This window comes from Varroa destructor, unplaced genomic scaffold, assembly GCF_002443255.2.
Source record: "Varroa destructor unplaced genomic scaffold, Vdes_3.0 BEIS01000002.1, whole genome shotgun sequence".
Classification (NCBI taxonomy): domain Eukaryota; kingdom Metazoa; phylum Arthropoda; class Arachnida; order Mesostigmata; family Varroidae; genus Varroa; species Varroa destructor.
Window position 1 is genome coordinate 31,150,928 of NW_019211455.1, and position 22,136 is coordinate 31,173,063.

Here is a 22,136-nt window from a genome sequence, read left to right on the forward strand (position 1 = left end):
GTTCATATAGACAGACATTCGGAAAATATAGTTTGCATTGGATAAGATTACATATCTATGGCAGTCAAAGTTCTATAAAAAGAAAGAATATCCAGTGGGTGGTACATAGATAATGACATTTTGTCACAGGTGATCGGGCTCCTATTCCGATCATCAATATGCACCAAAGCTATTTGACATCTACAATGACAGTAGGCCGCTGTAAGATAGGACAGCTGTTACATACCGGCCCCAGCACCTTCATTTAGAATCCAGCTGGAATGACGTCAATCGACGTTTCACTAAAATTCAACTTTGAGTTACGATAACTACTCCGCAGCCTTGTTACATCTGCGAATTCCTGCAAGCAGGTAGTCAAAATCAAAGGTCGCACTTCGCGATAAAATTCATCCGCACGTCAGGTAAGCTAGCTTTTCATATCACTAGTAAAATAAACAACATTTTGAGACTCTGTGTAAACAGATGCAATTTTAGAATGCAATTTTAGTGCTACGATTGCATGTCTGCTAAGGGATACTGTCAGTAAAACATGTGCTAATGTTTTCTTCGCACAAAATCACCCTGGCGGGAGCTACGCGAGAGCAAATCTCTATAACTAAGCCGCTATTGTCCCGCCGGTTCTGGCCGAATTATTTTTAGTAAACTGTAAAAATTCAACGAGCACTGCAGGCATTACGGCATGAAATAGAAAGTGCGGATGCACAGCTTTAGAACAATGTTTATTCCTAATAAAATCTTCGTATTATCGTCTAGCAAGCCAGGTTAGATAGAAACGCCCTTTTCAGCTCGGTCTTCAAACGAAATCTCCGAACTCTATAGAGCATACCGACTACTCTTCGGGCGCTACAACGTATAGGTTCTTATTACCAAGAAAGCTGTTCAATTGCAGAAATGTTGTGTAATAACCGTTTTACCAATTCTGGTTCGAAAATGATCAAACACAAATGAGTTATTGAATGAAGCATGAATTCTCTCTATTTATATTAGTCAACTCGCTTGATGCCGCGTCTTCGCTAGAGGGTACCTTACTGCAAGGAACATGTTGCTTATAAAATTCGCGGACGCCTTCATTAGGGCAAGTAAGTGAATCACTCTTGATATTATGAGTGATACTAGTGTTTGCTATAGTGTTATTTCCACTTCTATAAATACATAGTTCGATCTAAATGATGCTACCAGGAAGAAGCTGAGGATCAACAAGTACTGCAATTGTGGCCTTGAGATTCACGCGTTCCTATTAACAGCTCAGTAACTGAATGTGCATTTAAAAATAAATGGCAAACCATCTGAAATGTCTTCATTTGGAAGTAGGGCGGCTGCCGTAAAAATAATACCAAAAATAAGGTTATATTATTTCGTTTTGACGGGTTCAATGAGAATCTTGACTATATCGCTTGTTGAAGGCTTTTCCTGTATAGGATCTCATGCACTCTTTAAAGTTATATGCATATTGGATGATTCCATGCAGGTCAAGTTCTGTTCCGAAGCTAATTCCGAAGACGCAGAATGTTTGTAGACGATCTACTATACATTAGCGATATCGCAATTTGTATATTTGATTATAAATTTGGGGAGCTGTCGTGACATATATAGGTCTCACAGTTTTGCTTGATCTTCATTTCTAGCAACGCAGCGTTCCAATAATCTGCCTACGACGAAAAGTACACTTCTTGCCTAGGTTTTCTATGTTATACCATAACATATATATATATTGAAATGATTCAGTCAAACACTGCAGTTAATAGTCGAACACACGAGACCTACATCGCATTGCCCGTAGGGAGATTCGAACCCAGGAGTGCGAGTATTCAATAGCAGTTAAAAATATACATCCAAAGTTGTTGCAGTTATGTCGTTTATGTGTTATGCAAGTCGATGGTAAGATGCTCCCAAAGCGCTTGTCAGCACTACCCCGCTATAATCTTTGGGGAAGTACCACTGTAACATTAGTTTACTGTGATATGAGCGATTACGCTATGTTAAGATATATAAATATCTACTTTAAGCCTAACTGAAAAGAAACGTTTTTACACTAGTGCAAAATACGTCGTACTTTTGTGACAAGGACCATCCATTAATTAGAATATATCACTCGAGAACGTTAAGCGGAACCGCTAAGTGTGATAGAGAAAACAGATTTTTCCCTGGAAGCATTGAAGCCAGCGGCTCGGATGCACTCGATCGATAAACGCACACATTCAAGTCAAGTGAGGAAGAGGTGATAGAAACGGCCGTATTTAGCGATTTGACTTCACGACTGGTCTTCAGGAAGCGTTACACGATAAGCAGAGCCTAAATACAGCTGGTCCGTTACGGTTGTTGAATGTATTTTGGAAGTTCCCAGTGGCAGTGGTGTAATAGAGTGTTACTTTAACTGGGGTACTTGTAAAGTGCAATTATAATGCTTACTTTAGAAAAATAATTATCCTAAGAAAAGCAAAACTACTTTGGCTAATTTGTGTCCGATTGAAATCGGGGTAAATTATAGGCCTCGCATGTGACCTGAGTTATCAACTATAGCCATTCTTGAAAACAACAATTCACACTATATCTAAGCCCTAATTTTCTGCGACTCGGCCTGCATGACTAAATACACTAGCTGGGTCAATTCTAGACTGATGGATTGATGGCTATTTAGTTAAACACATTTACTCGTACTTCAGTGTAGGTGTTCATAGTCAATGAATGATTGCCACTTAGTTGGACAAGGTTCTTGTGTAGATCTTCTACGCTGAAACTTGTTCCTGTTCCTACGAGCTCGTGGGTAAGCTTCGCTAAGGAGGCAGTCGACAAGCGCTCGTAGGGTCTAATCAAGTCTATTATGCCTTTTGACGGCTCACAGGTATATAGGATTATAACCCAATTTGGATGATGATTATTATAGAAGGCAATATATTCTTGCTTTAGAAGAGCAATGAAATATAGTAATGACTTGAAGACGTACTTACCTAGCGTATTTATCTTATCTCAATACGAGTACCGAGATATTTTAATAAAGATTATCCAATCATATATCTCAGTTAGCTTAAAATGTCGATGGACAGTGATGAAGTTATTGGAGTGATTAGTCCGCAGGGGATAAAATATTGCTGTTTTACTCTACTATGTAACGCAGGTACATACAGTCAGCATGTGTTCAGCATGCAGTTTGGAGCCAATATTAGCTATGTTGTCTGTTAATTTGGCCTGAGGAGAGTGATGAAGAATTGTAAGGCACGAATCGTTCATAAATGCCCTACTGATCGCTACTGTCTACGTATTCTTGCACGCGTGTTCACCGATGCGGGACCTCACAGAAAAGCAAAGAGCTACGGTGCGGGGCGATGAAAGGAGCAGCTTGCTGCTCTTTGGGGCGTCCATAGGGCCGGCGAGAAGACTCAAATCAAACAATAGCAAATTCGTTTGTTAGAACGTTTGATATCTTACCGGAAGTACTACCAAAGTTATCGGGTAACCAGTTAAAATGAATCATCTGTAAGTGCTAAGATGAAGTGTCTTTCGAAACTGACGTGTTTCAAAATCGCTCGGAATAAAACCTCCAGAATGACTGACCAATGAAAGTGAGCAGTAAATGAATGAAGTCAACTAATCCGAAAGCGGACCAAACGATTCGTTCTGAGAGGTGAGCTTTGAATAGTTAGCGTAATAAGAGTTAGGCTAACAAATAAGGATAGTAGCAGTAAAATTCTTCAGCAAAAGGGAACAGATAGTCGCGTGCCTTGCGCCTTTGTACAATAACATATCGATATACAATGCTTTATTTCGCTTGTAATATGTTATAGGGCAGCAGTTGGGAATAAGTGTGGGCAACGATAGCCATTCGGTCCAGACGATACAAGTCCAAATGGCACGCTGTATACAACATATAATTATGGCCCTATTTACTTCCGAAAATCACCTGATAGACATATAAATATTCAGGTAGATGGCATACTTGTTAATTGATTAATCAATTTCATTGGTCTATCTTGTTCCCTTAAGTGTTATCTCGGTCAACGTTCGAAACTCAGTTTAGGCATGATCGGAACTTGCAGACTTTACTGTCTTTCTTGTTTTGTTGTTCCAGCGCTTAAGCGGTGCACGCAACGCAAATCCTCTCCGAACGAAGTTCCTGCTGAGGATGAGATTGATACCCATCATGGCTTAAACAGTAGCCATAGATCAGTTCATCATCGTTCAGGAATCGATAGATGTATCATGTAGGATTTTCATTACTACATTGTCTATTTAAAAGACCCATTTTCAACATCTACCTTGCACCTTGAACTATTTCAATTTGTAAATCAGCAATAACGATTGATTTTTTTATTTTCAACCCCACAATAGTCCTAGCTAGTATCGTGGTCCCTAATATTACTGGAAGATTTCGCAATGCAACGAAATATTTGGATAGAATAATTTGTTCCGTAATTTGTTCCGTAAGTCGTAAGAAGAGTTACGCATAAACTGCTTATTGACGAAGATAGATCGTCGAAACAGGACGATAAATCAGACTCTTCTGCATTTGTTTGCTATACAGTACGTTTACTTGGCCTTAGCGAGTGGACCATATCAGGTCTAGCAGGGAGTGAGTTAACGAAATGCCACCCTATCTTTTCCGAGCCATTAAAAAATAGGTAACCAAATTCACATTAACCCCAACAAACGACGGGTCCGCATTGGTAGGCAATGTAACTGCATATGTTGCTGGTGTACTTCCCGATTACGTAGCGGGAAAGCTGGAGATGCAGGACCAGATAGGCAAAGAATGCATTAGGAACAGAAATGCTGGTTCTTTATCTACTGTTTGTAAAGACTTCTATATCGCCAGCACCCATTTGAAGCAATGCAGTGACAACCATAATTGTCAGGTTCACGAATCATCGTACATTAAGCTAACTTTAGTGATTGTTAAATTCTTCGTGTTTATAGAAAAAGTTTAGCGTTTGTATTGTTCACAGAATACCTCGTGCGCCATACGGCATTAGGGAAACGCGAAACGTTTTATAGAAATTTGTCTCTTCGTTCGATTGTTCGGTTTCTGCTATAGTCCTCCTTTTGTACGTTTTTTGCTCATTTAATGTTTTCGTGTTGAACAAACTCTATAGTGCATAGGTGGTTGTCCTATGAAGTCCCCAAAAACGACACTTAGAAAGACGATGATATAGACTCGAATAAGTAAACATATTTTGACGGGGCATTGCTTAAAGCTAAGGCAAATCTTTATTAGTGAAATGTGCTTTTTTAACTGTTGGACATTGACTAATTTAGATTTCTCTCCGAGCTCGACTAACAGGAACGTTATCATTTCGAATTTTATATTATTATTCTATTTTTTTTGTAAGTTAAATTAGAGCAATATAGCTAACCGGTACCAGTTTATTGGTAGAATGCGGAGCCAATTCTTCTCCCCTCCTTTCAAAGTACGTCCTCAAAGCCTCTCTCTTCGAAGTGTTTTTGGCTGCTATATGTAGATTTTGCGCAAGCAGACTGCACAAGCAGTCGTACGTTCAGCTGATGCGGACTTTAACACCAGTGTCGTTCCGCTTTGTTAAAAAAAATCACAAACAAGATTCTCTACCTACACCAAACTCATGCGATATCGGCAAAAATGCTAAGTAATTGTTAAAAAGTAATAATACAGTAATCAGGTGCATAGATCTTCTTTAGATGCGACCCGACCCAGTTGTACTCATGAAACCCAGCAGCGGTTGCCGAATTCCCGGTGCTAATTGTCCCATTATTAGTATTCCCGCTACAATTAGGCCGTTACCCTGCTACTGTTGGCCGCCGCCGCCGCCACCACCTTACGCTAGATGCGTACTTATGCGTAGAGGCTCGATAAATTACGCAAATACATAGCGAAATCCAAGCGTTAAGCTAAATTTCACCTTCGACAGCACTTTATACTTGTGTGCTCGTCGTGGAAAACATTTCTTATAGTAGATATGTACCGTTAAATCATGCATCTATAACTGAACTGGTCTGTCTGGCTGGTTGCCCAAATCGATTTTTTGAAACAATTAGGTGAAGCTGAACTTTTTTCTGGCTTGCTACGGTTTCATTCTGTATACGTACTTTTTCCAAGAGGAAAAACAACAGCTCGAGCAGGGCAGACAAGCTAACCAGCAAACAAAACTCACAACTCAGGGTCGTTATAGAATATGTGGCCTCCGTAGTTCTTTATTGTATTATGCTACTATTATGTATTACGTCATCTTAACAATATTTCTTGAAAAATTATTTTTACTCACACGTCGAACCTCTATTAAACTTATGCTGCGAATTATTTAAAATTTATTTTATTTTTAAAAAAAAAACCAATTTCTGATACGAGTTATACTATTTTCAAATCATACAATAGAACAAATCATTAGGCTCAATACAACTCTCTCCGTTATAGCGAATAATATCAAGGTCGAGGAGAGCTGCCAAGAAGGATCGAGATGTCAAGAGAGAGAGAGAGCGAGAGGGGGGGAAAGTTGCTGAACCTGCAGAATGAACCAATGGCAAGCGTAGGGCAAATGATCGTCAGCAGGAACGTTTCGAACAAAATTTAGCGGCAACAAAAGTTTGTATATTTACCACATTATCGTTAAAGCTCATGCTCACTCAAACACCATAGAAAATTAACGTTTAATTGTGGAAACAACTTGTTTGAAGGGTAGGCCATTAGGAACAGCTGGTTAAGTATTAAATAATGTACAAATGGTTGCAGAACTGGATGAATTGTACACAACTATCAAAGGCCTTTTAGAAAATATCAGGTGATTTTTTTCATGTCACTGGGAAATGCCGTCCCTTTAAGGAATCGTATAATATTATATTTCCTACACAAGGCGCTACCTTCCATCAAATGAGATTATCAATACTATACAAATTCCGAATTTCGTGCCATCGTCTAAAACTCTATTTCAGATGGACAACCCCTACAAGAGTTACCAAAAATGTGCTAAAGATTACATATCATTACTGATCCGGATCGGCTGTCAGACGAGCACGGAAAAACCAATAATAACACTCAGCTAGCGTACGAAATAGGACTCATTGTTCAAAATGCAACAGGACCAGGTACAACCCCGCGATACGTTATCCTATGGTACTAAACTGTTCCCGCAAATAAAATGACCAAAAGGGGCAAACGAACAACAAGAACAAGTTTGCACACGTTTTTTTACTATTAGCTTCATTTAAATGCGAGACAAGACACATGGAAGAACACTAGATACCAGTCATGATGCGCGTATGGAGTTGCATTACTAATCCTGACGATTACGAGCAATGCGCATTAGCCTGTAATTTAAAGTCAGCGTACGACCGGAAGGTTGATTAGTGTTAATCGAAAGAGTGGTGTGGCTTAAAAGTTTTTTTCACAAAATACCATTAAAACAAAATCGACGATCAGTCGATTAAGTTAACTGACTTAAATTATGCCCTTATCTGATGTAGACTGACCTATTAGCAGTCTTTCTTATTGGCTAGATCGTAATTACGGAGTGGTTTAAGGAGTAAATCGACTAATCAATTATTTAACGATCGATCCGAAATAATGCTGTCGGAACTGCTCCTGCACCTTACCCCACCGAACCGCGTCTGACGCGGCGCAGTGTTTTCACAGCGGCTGAGGTTGCTGGGTTTATGGCCAATCTAAAAACACATGCTTCGGTCGGCACTGTTAGCTGCACGGTCCGATGGACGCGGCTTCATTCAGTAAAGGTCATAGGCGTTTCGTAGACTCCAGAACTGGCAGCTGTGCAGTACTCTCTCCTGAGGGTTAGCCGAGAAAGAAAATACCCTTGTAATATCTTAATAAGAGACCCTTTGTTAGTATTCTGACCTTAGCATCAACTTGGCCATCCAGTGATATAGCTATGCCGATCTGACACAAAGGGCTTCTGCCTCCAGCATTCCGCACTGCAACGCTGGAATGTAGATCCGACGTCTGTTCCGCCGAAGATAGTTTCTCGCGGCGAAGCCTTCTATTTGTGTCCTGTCTCCTTCTGACGACTGTACAGACTCCGAGTTCCACCATCACTCCAGTATGAAGGGCCGTGGTGCGTGAAGAAGTACCAAATACCTGTCCAACCCCGCTTGCGGCATAGCAACTGTACTAGACACAAGCCCCCTGGTTTCCACGAAGTGGTAGAGAAGCTTCTCATCATAGCTCATTTTTTTGAATCGCTTCGTTTATTTTTGTGGGCAACGCTAGCAAAAAAAAAATGCTGGCTCTATTATGCAGCTGTACCTTGAATGAAGGACATACAATTATTTTATAGCGTTAAGCTCAAAGTATCGACAGTTTGGCTTTGCATTAACTACACATGTCTCATTTGTCCTAGTCTCAGTTCTTTATTCTAATATACACCAAATTCAATGTAAACATATCGTAATTTTTTGCAGTCCTGAAAATAGATCTTGCGCTCGATCGCGGCAATTTACCCGAGCTTGCCTTTCGCTTTATCTGGAGTTATTTCGATGGTCTTTAAGCCCTTGCTATCCTGGTGTTTTTTCAGTTTAAAATAAGGAGAAGCTAATTCCACAGGAATCTAGATAAGACGAATACGGGGTCGAGGTAACGTGAATAGCGAGTTTTTATGCAAAAAAAAAAACTGCATATAAGTAACGATGTATGAGCCGATACACTCTAACAGTAAAAAATCCACGATCTGTTCTCTTAAAGTTCAGATCTATCTTAGCGGCCGCGTAATGTGATCTTCATAAAAATATTGACATACAGGTTTTCATCGATCTGAGATTACCCATTAAAGCGATGTCTAAGTAACTGTATTTTTGTAAACATATCATTCCCGTACAAGCTCGTCACCTTCGATAGAGCATTAGAGAAAATTTACCGTCTCTTTAAGTAGGTTAAGGTTTCCTTGGAATAGTTGCTGACGGATCTGTATATGCGGATAGTTGGTACCATTTGTGTAGTCGACATTGATCTATGACCTTTGCCCCAGAAGCCTTTTATATCACGGGTGTTACTTAGGAGTACATGATTTAGTTTTTAACACAGAGCATAATGTACGCTATTTAATACTCTATCTTTTGTATTCAAAATACAAAATAGGCCTCCGAATGCTCTGCAATTTGGACTACGCACTGGAAGGCAAGCCAACGGGGCAACACAAGCCCAGTGAAAAATCGGCATCTAGCCGACGAAAGCCGATAATTTTGTTGATCTTTTTTGTTCTGTAATACTGCTTCGATTTGTTCGCTAAATACGAATGCGAACTTTAATAATAAATAACCTTTAAACGTCGTGCTTTTAGAAAAAAAAAAAAAGTTTCTTCGTGCTTAGTATTAAATATTTATTCGTTCCAACAATGCGTAGGCAAGTAAGTACACCAAAACCTAGTACTCTTCTACAAAATTGATTTCCAAAAAATGATGCTCCATTCATCAGAGACTGGTCTGATGACGGTCACGAGCATCATATTGTATAACCAGCTTTTGATATATGATTTTTCTTTAATATATAAAAGGATTTCACCAAAAATATTCGAGGCGAGATATGCTTACTAAAACGCTGACCCGTAAACACTAGCGCCTAGTCGAATATACTAATGTGTTAACATTATTGTTGCAGAGGTATGTAACCTGGAGTTCCGCGGTGAGTATAGCTAAAACCAACTTCTGTTGAAGCCACGGAGCACAAGGATTGACGTCGCGCTTACGTTGCCGATATCTGAGGAACGATAATAAAGGAGAAAGCAGCTTGTTTTACCGGAAATCGTTCCGGGATTAGCTAACGATAATACAAACAAGGGATTTAAAAATTTTAAAAAAACTTCCAAACGCAGCTTTGAAGGAACGTGTTTTTACGCTGAAACAAAACTGATGCAGCTCTCGAGCAGCTTACTCATAGGCTTGGTGTTTCGTCGACGATGGAACTGGCAATTCAGTCTGCCTCACTCTTTCAGTCTTGATGTCGTACAGCTGGCAACAAAGAACCCGTAGCAAACGCAAGGTGGATATAACCTTAGTGGATTTGGACAGATAAAAACGGCTACGGGAACATAGAACCGCTAGCTGGTTAACCAACTTCACTGACCTAACTCTCTTTGCATCAGTCCCCAGCGAAAAGTTGTCAGATGTTGAAGCCGCACTATTGTCGAGCATGGCTACCCTGAGAAAAGAGGCTTCGACGGATAGAATTTAGTTAAAATCAGCCCATATTATCGGGCCTTTAATTACAAATCAGTTTCCCGATCGTTCGATTAATATATAGGACTAAATATTATGCTCGTTTCATCCTAGTCCAACTAAAAAAAGCTATCTAAAATAAAGAACACGACGCGTATCAACGAGTAAAGAGGCATGCATCGCTCCTTCAGTATGAAACGTTATTCAAGATGACGCAGTTCTATAATAATGCAACATTTTACGGCAATTTTTTTGTATTCAAGATGCATTTGTACCCTTCGAAATCTAGGACCGTACACTCGAGTATCGTCACCTGGGCCTTTAGTAGGCGACTGGTGGTGACTTACAGGAAAATAGTAATTCAGTGGTTTACAAATTCGAATTCATCTTGGAACGACACCGGCGGAGACAACTCGCCATATATATTTTATCCTCGCTAAGAAATCTATTATTTGAAGCACCGCAAGCTGCTATTTCAAAAAAAAAAAAGTTAAAGAATCGAACTCGAAAATGAGTCTCGTGAAGAACTCCTGCGAAGACGAAAGACCGAAGAGCTAAGAATTGTGGTGGAAACCGCCGTACCACGAAATGCATGAGTGTTAACATCTAGGCTTGGAGTATATAGAAATACCTATATGATGGTTCATCTTGCTCCATTGTGATAAAAAATAGATCTTAGACGATAGTCACAGGCGGCCAAATTATAGGGTGGATGGATGCAGTATCTTAATTCAAATATATAGCTGCAAAGGTTCATGGTATCTATTTTGTGATCTTATTCATTACGGCTTCATGTGTTCTGGTTTGTGGTATGGCAAAAGTGTGCTTTCAACAACTGGAGCAGACGATGATAATGCTCCGTATTAAGCAGTTAAGATTAATGAACAATCCTACATTGCGACAACGTTTAACCTCATACCGAAAGAATGATGGTGACGAAAATACCAGGGTTACAGTTAAAGGCTCCGAACATTGCCATTACAGATTACCATTTCCATCAAAATCTGGCAGCGTATTATTAAAATCTTAATATAATGACGAAATTGCCATTCAACAATCTCTAGAGCAACAAATTGACAAAAGTCTATAGATAATAACGATAGCGCATATTTTGATAAAAAAAAAAAAAAAAAAAAAACGTTTAGGTTTGTTACTACACATTTCAATACAGAGAAACTAATTCTTAGACGAGAATGAACGCGTCTTGAAATTATTATGCCCATTGTGCTGGCCAGCTTGTGTTCAGCATAGCAGTGTTTCATTAGCACGTGTCTGGCTCAAGCTATATTCTTACTAATATCCTGCTCACGACCTCAGACAGCCGTGTAGACCCAATGTTGGCGTGAACCCAATACAAATCGTACAAAAAAAAATCTCTTTGGCATACTAATCCACTTAATACAGTGGCGGAAGTAACTGTAACCGTCTGTAAAGTATCAATTCTCACGTATGAAACAAAATTTGCATGCTAACTAAACAGTGCATCAAACAAACCGACAGAAAACGACATGTCATGCATGACTCTTCGTCATTAAGGCGCAAGGACATCGTGGGTCCATATCTAGCTGGTGTAACAGATTAGGTGCCCAGCAACCAATGACAAGGACTATTGCATATAGCACTTTACATCGGGGCTAGCAATTTGTGCGCCGTACCTTGGCTACGTCGAAATCATCGAGTCCATCAGGACCACAAGAAGAAGGTTATTGAAATGGACGCATATATCGAAGCTATAGAATAAACAATGCAGTACATAGGCGCGTTGTTTTGCAATCTATCGGACTATCCTTGTGTTGAACAACTAAATAAAAACAAAAAATAGGTAAAAAAATGTGATAGGGTAGGTGAAAATCTAGCATACGCCAATAGTTTTCCCGTTGCAAGTACCCTGCTCCACATATCCCTATATCCACTTACGTAGTAATTTTTTCAGATGCCGTATGATAAACTACAATTCGACTGGAGACCTACAATATCTAGACGTCCTAGGGTTGCAATTACGTTATCCTGTTATAGCTATTCTATTGCAGAAATGCTTCTTGCTTGATTTAATCGATCCCTTAGCAATATTTATTCCGAGTTAATTTTGCCTACTACAATTTTTACAAGTTATCCTATTTTTCTATCGGAACTTCCTTACGGCGATGCTGTCATCATCTCATTGGCTTATTCTGACGTGCGATGAGATACCTTTTCCCGGCAGCACCTTTTCGTTTCCACAAGCGTTATTAGCGTCGAACCCATCTTTCAGTTGGGTTCATTCAAGCAATTGGGTTGCGTTAAATACATCATTGATTAGTTCAACTAATACTTTTAGCTAAAATGTTGATCTATCTTTCAATGGAACGTGTCATTTAAATACCTTCCCACTTGCTCACAAATTCACACCTGACATAAACTATTTTTCACGAACAAGCTCGTCGAGTGAAGCAAAATAGGAGAGAACAGAAAACGCGTATTTGGGATAAAGTGCTCTCTTACGAAGCTCGATTTTCCCGCGTGCGAGCCTCGCAATAGAACAATGTAAAAGTGTTTGATATAGCGTTGAGCGTCTCAGCCCCTCAGCTGACGAACATTCTTGAATTTTACGATAGTCTTTTTTTTTTTTTTTTTTTTTTTTGGATTACAATCTTACAGTTCGGGTTAGGTGAGCAAGAAGCAGAATTGAAATAAGAGTAAATCTATGCTAAAACCTCTATGCGGCATCTTATAAACTTCTTCTCGATTATAGACTGATCCCTTTATAGTTCTCTAGTTACAATACTTTTGGCATCCGGTCCCACTGATCCTAATTATTCGGTTGGAGCGATCGAGTGAAGCTACTCCATGTCACTTACTCGGTGTTAGTGACCCCGTTAACCTGCTGAAGTTACCCTATTTCAGCTGCAACTTCGTACTCCGCTAGAATGGTCCTGCTTTCCGATTCTAGTTAACCCATTAAGACAATGCATGTCCCCTGCTACTAAGACAACTGAGCCTAATTCAAAACAGCCTATAAGCCCCCGAACAAATCTTGCCCTATTTGTATATGCTGAGTTAACCTCCGTGCATACAGGCAGTGCTATTCTGAGACTCTACCTAATCTAAGCCTTGTACTTTTTTTCAGCTATTTTGTGTCCCCTATTTCAATAAATCCTTCATTCCGGGAAACATTATTGATCCAGTTGTAAGATACGAACCATACGTTGAAATGCTTCAAACTTCACCAACCATTTCGTAAAATCTTCGAATTGCTAGCACGTTTCTAATGGAAGACAGAAACTACTTCTCGAGAAAAGTACTTACACACTCAATGAGTATGAACTGAGATAGTTCCTGTTCAATGAATTACTAACAAATTATAGAAAAAAAATCGCTAGGCACTGATCTCCAAATTAAACGCTGAGCTAATTTTCAATACAGAATTTCGAAAAGGTCTTAGCTTAATTGTCATCGAAAAAAAAAAGGGTTTACCTGCCTAATAAAGATTACGTTCTATGCTAAAAGCTCTCTCAGGGAAGTAATCATCAAACGAAGGATTACAAACAATATAGGCCCAGATGGTTCAGATTTTTATCAATATTTCACAGATTAGCCAAATTAGGGCTTCGTATGAAAAAGAAAGGCCCGCCGAGGAAACATATTCATCCAAAAAAGCTCTATTTTACGTACAATTTTTGCCAGGATGAAATCTATTTCATTTTACTTGCATAGAGATAAAAAAAAAACGACGAAATCATAAATATAATGGGGGTAGCTTTGAATAACGTCATCCTTCTCTTCAAGTTTCATTTATTGCTATGCTTAAAACTCGTTTGATTTCTCAATTTTAAAATCTGAGAAAGATTCGTTGATTTAATTCAGCTCTTGATGTTCTCTCCATTATATTTTCATATAAAATGAAATGATTTGTTACTGTTGGTATGGAAAAAACATCGTCGACCCAGGCCTACTCCTTCGTTCTAATCCCAGATCATGGATATGTAAATTAACGTAGCTGTGTATAGATTTGTGAATTTACAAACAAATAAGTCGAATTGACTTGCGGGGATATCATCGCAAACCGTTACAGATGATGAAATTTTAAGTGTCATTATTCTTTTTAAGGAAAATCCTGATGTTTTGGCAGTTTCGCACTGAGGCTGAGAGCAACGCACAACTAACCGTGATAAAGTACAGGTCCTTCAAAAGACGCCAGGATGTCTCTCATTATTTAACCTTGTGCACTATGGGTCGTCATAGCAAGGCTGGAATATGCTGCAGAATTAAAGGATCTCGTTGTCTCCTTAGAGACTGAAAATTATATTTGCGAGCGTAACGATTTGGTTTTTGAATGTACCACTTGTAATCTTCGCGCCAAGAAGATGATCGCGTAAATAATGAGCAATTATCCTCGTGTTGTTACGAAGGATCCAAGCTTCGCACAAGGGTGATCGGTGGACCTCTTCTTAATAGTGATGATACGATGCAACACTCCAGACACTGTCAACTAGTGAAGACCATCGAAGGATTCGATGGGCAAATATGTTGTGTCGATATTTTCCGTTGCTTTATTGAATGAATGATATTCGCTAAGAGCATCGCCCAAAGAGATCAACGTTCATATTTCAGATCATTCTTTTTTATAGAAATTTATCTTTATCGATATTTAGCAAAAGCCGGAAGTCTCGCCTGGTCGCATACAGCTGGCCAAGTTGTATATTTTAAAGCTATAGGCACTACTCTTTAATACAAGCATCTTTAATATCGGCATCGTTTGGCTATTGGTAGCAGCTGGCCAACGCTACGCGAGCCTTCGAAAGGCTGGTCGTTATTTGTTGAATACATCACGAAGTGGTTTCAAAGCTTTCTCGCCTAATTATGAGGCATTCGTCCTAGATAATATATGCCATTGTTCGAATAGAACCGCAATTTTAGATTTCTTTTCCACGTTGCATATTGTATCCCTCCGTATGTAAATGGGAATCTTGAAGCGGAAGCGTGTAGTTCAGCTTCCGGGGATCGAGGTTGCCGCGATTCCTAATGAGGCTTCAAGATTACGTTGGTAAGGGCGGGTGCTAGATATTATCAACAAATACACACAGATATATATGTAACTGATATTTTATAAGTACGAAAAAATAATGCAGAATGTAAATAATAAGCAAATTAAACTGCGTCCGGTTTTCAAAAGCGATATTGTGATGTATGTTCTAATGGGCGTTAGCTATATTCGCTAAATGTCCATGATGCTTGCCTTAATTTTGTTTATTTAGACTGCATTTGCAATTATGTTATATGGGTTCTTTTTATATTAAACAATCTCTACGATAATAGTGATATAATACGGATGTTACGATATACTAATGGAACCTCTCTAAAGCTTGTTTTTCTAAAGCTCTTGCCGATTTCTGAAAACGATTTTCTAGCATGAAGCATTGCCGATTAGATATCTGATAGATAAGTTCTATATGCAAAATTGCAACTGGAGTGTGCCTTTTCTGCTACGTTGCGGTAACCTACCTATTCTCTCGTTGCGAACACTTCGCAAGTAATATGTTAGCAGTTAACCGAGCACTTGTACAAACTAATGACAAATGCGGAATATGTTGATCTAAACAAGGTTCCTTAGTTTGTGTAAAAGAACGAGTGTCAATCTCAGATACTTACCATAGAATTTTCTATGCGTAAGTTATTCTGTGAAGTACCTTTGGAACGTACGGTGTTTATAACTTCGAGTTTTACTGATAACAGGATAATTGTAGCAAGCCTCCATTGGTGGCCGTAGAAAAATCAAGCAAAAGAAAAACATTGTTGTCGGCTTATAAATCACTTTATTCGTCATCGGATATTTCTTGACAGTTAATGGTATAGCACGGGTATAGTATTTATGCAATTACGAGGAAGTCTCCGGTACTCTATCTCAAGTCTTTTAGTTATTCCAGTTTCAGTCAAAAGCGCACGAAGTGACTAATTTTTCGTTAGAAATCTATGGCAAACATATACTTAGTTATCGTACTATCGTCGCTGTTGCTTCATGTATGTTCTTAGCTGATAACGGGCAAGCATCGTCAGCAGCTTGCAGCTGCGAAGGCTCCCTATATGCTTGACGTCTCTTGCATTTTTGACCTTTGTCAAAAACATCTTTACTTTTTTATAACATACATTGTATCTTGCCTGATACAAACATAAGTCGCTTGTTTTTTAGAATTCTGCACCCATCTGGGTGACTTACTAGTTTCTATGAAGCCTTTAGTTATCATATCTAAACCCTTCTGCTTATTACTGCGAAGTTAAATTCCTTTAGAGCCTTTGTGCTAAATTGTTCTCCATCTTTCCCTTCACTTAATTGAGAAAAGATTATTTGCTTGTTAAATACTTCGAGTCTGTTTCGAGGTCCTTCTAATAAGCGGTCCCCTAGGTGTGCGTTACTCTATTTCTGCACACTATATAATACCTCCGTTAATTTACAACAGTGAACTTCCTCTGCGTTTTGCAAAGTGGCGTAAATTCATTGCGGTACTACATTTATTTGTCTGCTGCCTGGTCAGCACTTGTGATTCTACAGAAAAAATCAAATCTACCTCATGAGACTCTTTTTTAGTTTGATTACAGTAGACTTTTATACATTTTTATTGATCTTTAGTATGTGCCTTATTTCCCTAACATTTGCATCTTTAGATACATTGTAAAAAAATTCCATATTTTCGACGCAACGACGCTGTTGAACGAATTCGAAATTGATTTACTCGAAACGTAGTCTTCAGGTGAGGCGTAAATAGAATTTGTCTATCTTAAGCTTATATCTGAATTATATTCTACGGTAGACCCCCGTTAAGATCAAAGCCAATGCACGAAAAAAAAAAAAAGACTGTGTTAAACGTGGCTAGAAATGCGAGGCTATATATCTAGGCCGAAGATAGTAAGGGACTGACCTAAAGACGATGTAAGGGTTAATATTCAATGATTGGCAGTGTAAATTTTATTTATATTTAGTTAAAGGATGTAATGCAGAGGTGACTGCATGGGCTTGTTCCGTTGTATCATGATTTATTACTGGCCTTATCCAATATAATTATTAATGCATTCGGTGACGCTTATTGGTCTGTCGACCAGCGTAGGGCTGTTGTATTAAAAGATTAAGAGGTACAGCTGGTTCATCAAAGTTAACGAAATGTTCTGGAACAAACGACCGCCGCTACTAATGGAGGTCATGGTAGAGCCTGGTTCAGAAACGCACCACCCCGGGTGGCTGTATTTTTCGAAACTCCATTAATTTCATCACCAGCTACATCTAAATACGGCGTCTCTTCCGCCACCATCATAGAACTAATACCACTGGGATAGACAATCAATTCACATAAACACTTACTGAAACGGCGAACTTAATTATTACTGTTACATGCTTTCCCCACGGACACACAAGCAGCGGGCGCTCCTGCCAGTTTCCTATTTAAAAAAACCTGCACACAACAGACTTCAGCTCTTTAGACACGGTAGAAATAATTTACCTTAAATCTCAGTCGATCGATACCAAGTATAATCCTATCTATGCGATCTGTCTTCCTAGGGTTGACAGATATTCATCAATTAAAGGGTAGATGTTGCCAGTCTCAGCGGCTTAATCTGAACTGTCGACGCGAGTGCGATATATATATATATATATAGCCAGTATTGATGTAAGAAGTACTGATGAAACCCGTTGGACTGCAAAGCTTGTTACCTGTTATTTAAAACGGGTCTTTTTCAGATATAGTGGCAATCGTTTGAGTGCTTCCAAATTTTTAAGACAACAAAGGATCTTCAAATAAAGATATTTTACATTATTTCCACAAATCTGTATTTTATATAAAAGAGATAGGCAGTGTTGAAAATAAAAGCTCTATGTTACGAAAAAGTGCACACATAATAGCTTATATTGCGGACTATAGGACAATGGCAGCTGCTGATAGGTGGTGGAAAAATTCGAATCGGTAGCTGAAAACCTTCACCGACCATTTTCGCCGGCTTTGCTAACAGTCGCTTCGCATGTAACACTAGCGCTAACTTTAAAAACGGGAAAATTTTCTGAGCGTGAATATGCAAACAACCTTTTTCGTTTCAACTGTAACTTAATGGCATCGGGGCTCGCGGTATAGTTACCACGTCTCTGCATCACAAAGGCGGTATTGATACTCGCAATAAGGGTCTGTGGTACGGAGATGCCACATACGTAGGAGAATATAATCTTTTTGGACAACGGCGCTTTTGAGTTCCCATCGACAATCTTTAAGTTGTAACAGTACAACTGTTAGTTAAAATAAATAGCCTAATCAGACCGTTTTGGCAGGAAAATGTTCTTCTGACAACCAGAGGTGATTATTTTGAAGTTCTCTCGAGTCTCTCTAGGTTTTTTATAAAGCGAAGTCGCACGGTTTTTCTAATGTGTGATGGGCGTGAACGTCTCTAACATTACATGTTCGAGTTTCTCGTTGGTCCTGAGACACTGAGAGTAAACGCCCTTTGCTGGATCACCGAAGCCTATGCTAAAGGCTGCTTCACCCTTAAGCAAACATCCGGGCACTGATTATTATAAATCCTTCAGAGTTTCCCTAAGCTTAGCTGCGATGCCGCATACGACCGACAGTGTGATTTTTCTCGGACATCGTACGAACCGAAAGCTGGAAATGAACGAATCATCACCTTAAACCTCTCTTGGCAAGATATTCGCAAAATAAAAATTTATGACCACTCGCTATACTCGATCCATGGAGATGCCCAAAACGCTCAAAAACGTTGCCGTGCATGCACAGCTTACTATGTCGCTTTCCATACAAAAGCAATATTGGTTGATTATTTGTCGTGATCCTAGCTACGGATGTCGAGCTATGCATGATCTATTTGGATCCAATGTCCAGCTTAATGCAAGGGACTACTTCAGATTTTACTAATTTAGATCTATTAAGGATTTTACTGGCGGTCCCGTACAAGTCGACGCTGCTGATAGGCGAGTGCACACTAGATCAGGATAGCAGGAGTTCGGTGTACTTGGCGACATGAACGTATCGTTACACTTAGCAAAAAAGTAAACCGTGCGCTGTTTTTAAAGGACAACAAACGGTTCATTTTTTTTACAAGTGAGCAAACAGAGCTACATTTGACGTGGAACGTTGAAGGTCCACGCTTGCTTCTTTGGTCTTTTCCGCAAATAAGTCTCAAGGATTAAGAAATTTACACTTTCCCCATTAGTTTATTGCCATTGTAATGTATGTTACTCATTTGTGGCACATTAGTCTGGTAAGAATGCATGCTCTGCTATAGTATGAAGTTGCTCAGCCACAGGTTGTATTTGCCACGGACGTTTAACGTTAGACGTCGCAATTGGGGTCATGCGGTCATTTTGGCTGCAAAAGTAAAATAAATCAAACTCTTTCTCGTAAAGAAACTTCACACTATCTCCATTTCGGTAGAACTGTTGTTAGCAACTTTGGCAATTTCGGGGTCGGCTGATATATATACATATATAGTGCTTTTTTGAGGCCTCTAGCTAACAGTCTGATATTTGCCCCGGTCGGCTGACTTCGCACTCTCAATTGGTTGGCTCAGTTTTTTTGTCAGCGTAATATCACATTATCCGGGCATTAAACATACAACACAGCCATCTATAAGTTACAAATATACTGATCGGCTTTTTATTGATCTTGTTCGTTACCTGTTGACAAGCAAGTGAAGCTATGGTGGCTTAGATACGGTGATAAAAGCTAAATCTCATACATCACGTTCTGTCGAGGATAGTTAGAGTTGACATTTGTTTAAGTTCGACATTAAGGTTATTGATCATGCGCGCCTTGTTGAACTTTTTTTTCTAGTAGAATAGGCCTATAAAGCGACGCAGTAACGGTATGTCCTAGTAAGCAGTTGCCAATCTTGAAATTTAAATCAACAATGATCATAGGTCATTATAGTGATGCACGCCTAAGAAGATTCGCACGAGTCACCTAGACCATGTCACCTTTCAGTGTATGACATTTTGATTGCTCTCATCCTAGAAATCAGAACCAGGAACTCTTACAATGATTCCGTGATATCCGATCGAATCTAGCCAAGTCATATAGGGAAAGACTGGCGCTGTTTACTGTACGAGGGAGCGCGGTTATTTCTAAATTGAATATTGGATTTTGCTCGCTTTTGAGCAGCGACGAATAAAGTAATCCAATAGAAAGGTAGATTGGCCTTGAGGTCGTTCGTTTGCCTCTTACATTCGTTTTATGTATAGTATTTAACCCACTAATCTCGACAGCCTAACCCAGCTATGCCTTTCAAATAGCCTATTTGCCCATTCCATTTACGCCGACATTTGTCGTGTTTTATTTGAATGAAAATGAAACGAGATAACCTCTCATTTCAATAAGAAGCGCTGTGCAATTCATTGCCCGAAGCTTCTATTCTTGTCTATAGCATTTAATGAAGGGACGGACTGTTGCCACACTGAATCTAAAGGTGGCAAGTAAACATTGCAAAAGCAATTCATATTTATTACCAATCCCAAACTAATTATTATCAGTATCAAATAAATGTATCTACTTTACATAATTTGCATATGTATAAATATACCTATAGCATTGAACATGATAATCAGCTAAAGCTTTGCCTCACTTAAACATAATAATAATAAAGTTCATACCGATCGATTTGGTAAGGCAGTCTAAATTAATTCAATCTAATAACTGGGTTCAGTTACGATTAAGGCACACCATCTAGTCGCTCGACGAAATTATGTAGAAATCGTTGTTGTGTTGGATGAGACTCCCTTTGAATGCAAGCCACAGACCCAAAAAATTGCCGAGCGAATAAGGGGGCAAATGAAGCTACATATCTAAGTGTTTCTGCAGGTTATATGCTTGATAGAAAACATGCCTTTCTCAGTGTCCTGGGTGTACGTATACAAATAGAATTGTGCGTACGATGAACAAGTTATCAGCCTTCAGATGTAATCAGTACGACCCACCGCTGTCTAATTCAGACTAACTGACCTATCGGCATCAAAAATTTTAACTCAAGCACTATACACAACAAACAGATTGCTCTCCAGGCCGCGAGCGGTCAGCGATCAAAATAGCAAGTACAAAACAGTGGTCGTCATACGTTACTTATTGAAAATATGTCCACATAAAACACCGGTGTCAACACTTCTTAATTAATCAATTAAATGGTATTTTTAACGCTCGCTAACCAAACAGCAGTTCGTGATGCCCTTCGCAGAAGATCGATACGGCACTCATCAATGACGTACGACACACAGTTGTCGGCCGAACTGTTGCCCAAGGGCACTTCCAAAGTACGGCCGAAGCGATTGCCATCGATATCTTTTTTGTGGATATCCCAGCAGGTTGGGGTAGTGTGCGTTTATTCCTCACTCACCGATTTAGGCTCGATATAACCTATCGCGAATATCTAGATGAGCAGTAGGAAAGACCCCCTACCAATATGTCTGCAATCATATTTAATCCTACGAAGTCCTTTAGAAAAGAGATCGTACTTTTGGACTTTCGGGAAAGCATTGTAACTTTCGTATATGGAAAAGGGCAGCGTTTGCAAATCATTGCCCTATTGCTTAGAAATGTACGTCTTGCATCGTCATGGATAACGTCGTCGCTGGTTACCCATACCTCTACCTATGCTCGCCTGGACGGGCCATGGATCTAAATCAGCAGGCGTCTATCAAAGGAAAATGAACCTGCACTCAGCTGCTACAGGTTGTCTACGATTAGGCACTCAATAAAATCATTACGATGCATTACGCAGCCTTTATTTTGCTTGCAGTTTTACACGAAGCTAACGGTATTAGCACGGCCCCTTAATCTAAAAAATATCTGTGCTTAGCACGAGTCCCAGCGCTACAAATAACTGTTACACCTATTTCATGCATCGCTTACTCAGGATAAAACTCGGACACTCCCCAGCAGGCTCTGCCAATATTCCCTCCAAGACCCGCTAAGCTTGTCTAGAGTCCCTTATAGAAACGCGATTTTGTCAAGATGGCCAGTTTCCATTCGATGGTGTTCCTATCA

General features: G+C 39.4%; 1 protein-coding gene and 1 long non-coding RNA gene across 5 annotated transcripts in view; one reads left to right on the plus strand and one right to left on the minus strand.

The window, feature by feature from the left end:
• Positions 1–22,136, minus strand: part of LOC147757661 (uncharacterized) — a 44,836-nt gene that overhangs the window by 8,036 nt on the left and 14,664 nt on the right. For 3 of the 4 annotated variants that reach the window (XM_086979000.1, XM_086978999.1, XM_086978998.1), the window contains one exon: positions 15,923–18,746. The exons of the other annotated variant lie outside the window; for it this stretch is intronic. The gene's annotated coding sequence lies outside the window, so the exon portion shown is untranslated. Of the gene's footprint in view, positions 1–15,922; positions 18,747–22,136 lie in introns of those variants that run through there. 4 annotated transcript variants of the gene reach the window in all.
• Positions 136–11,870, plus strand: LOC147757662 (uncharacterized). The gene is made up of 7 exons (XR_015320196.1): positions 136–401; positions 988–1,079; positions 3,116–3,622; positions 4,067–4,199; positions 6,383–6,550; positions 6,898–7,050; positions 9,572–11,870. It is a non-coding gene; the product is annotated as an uncharacterized LOC147757662 (long non-coding RNA).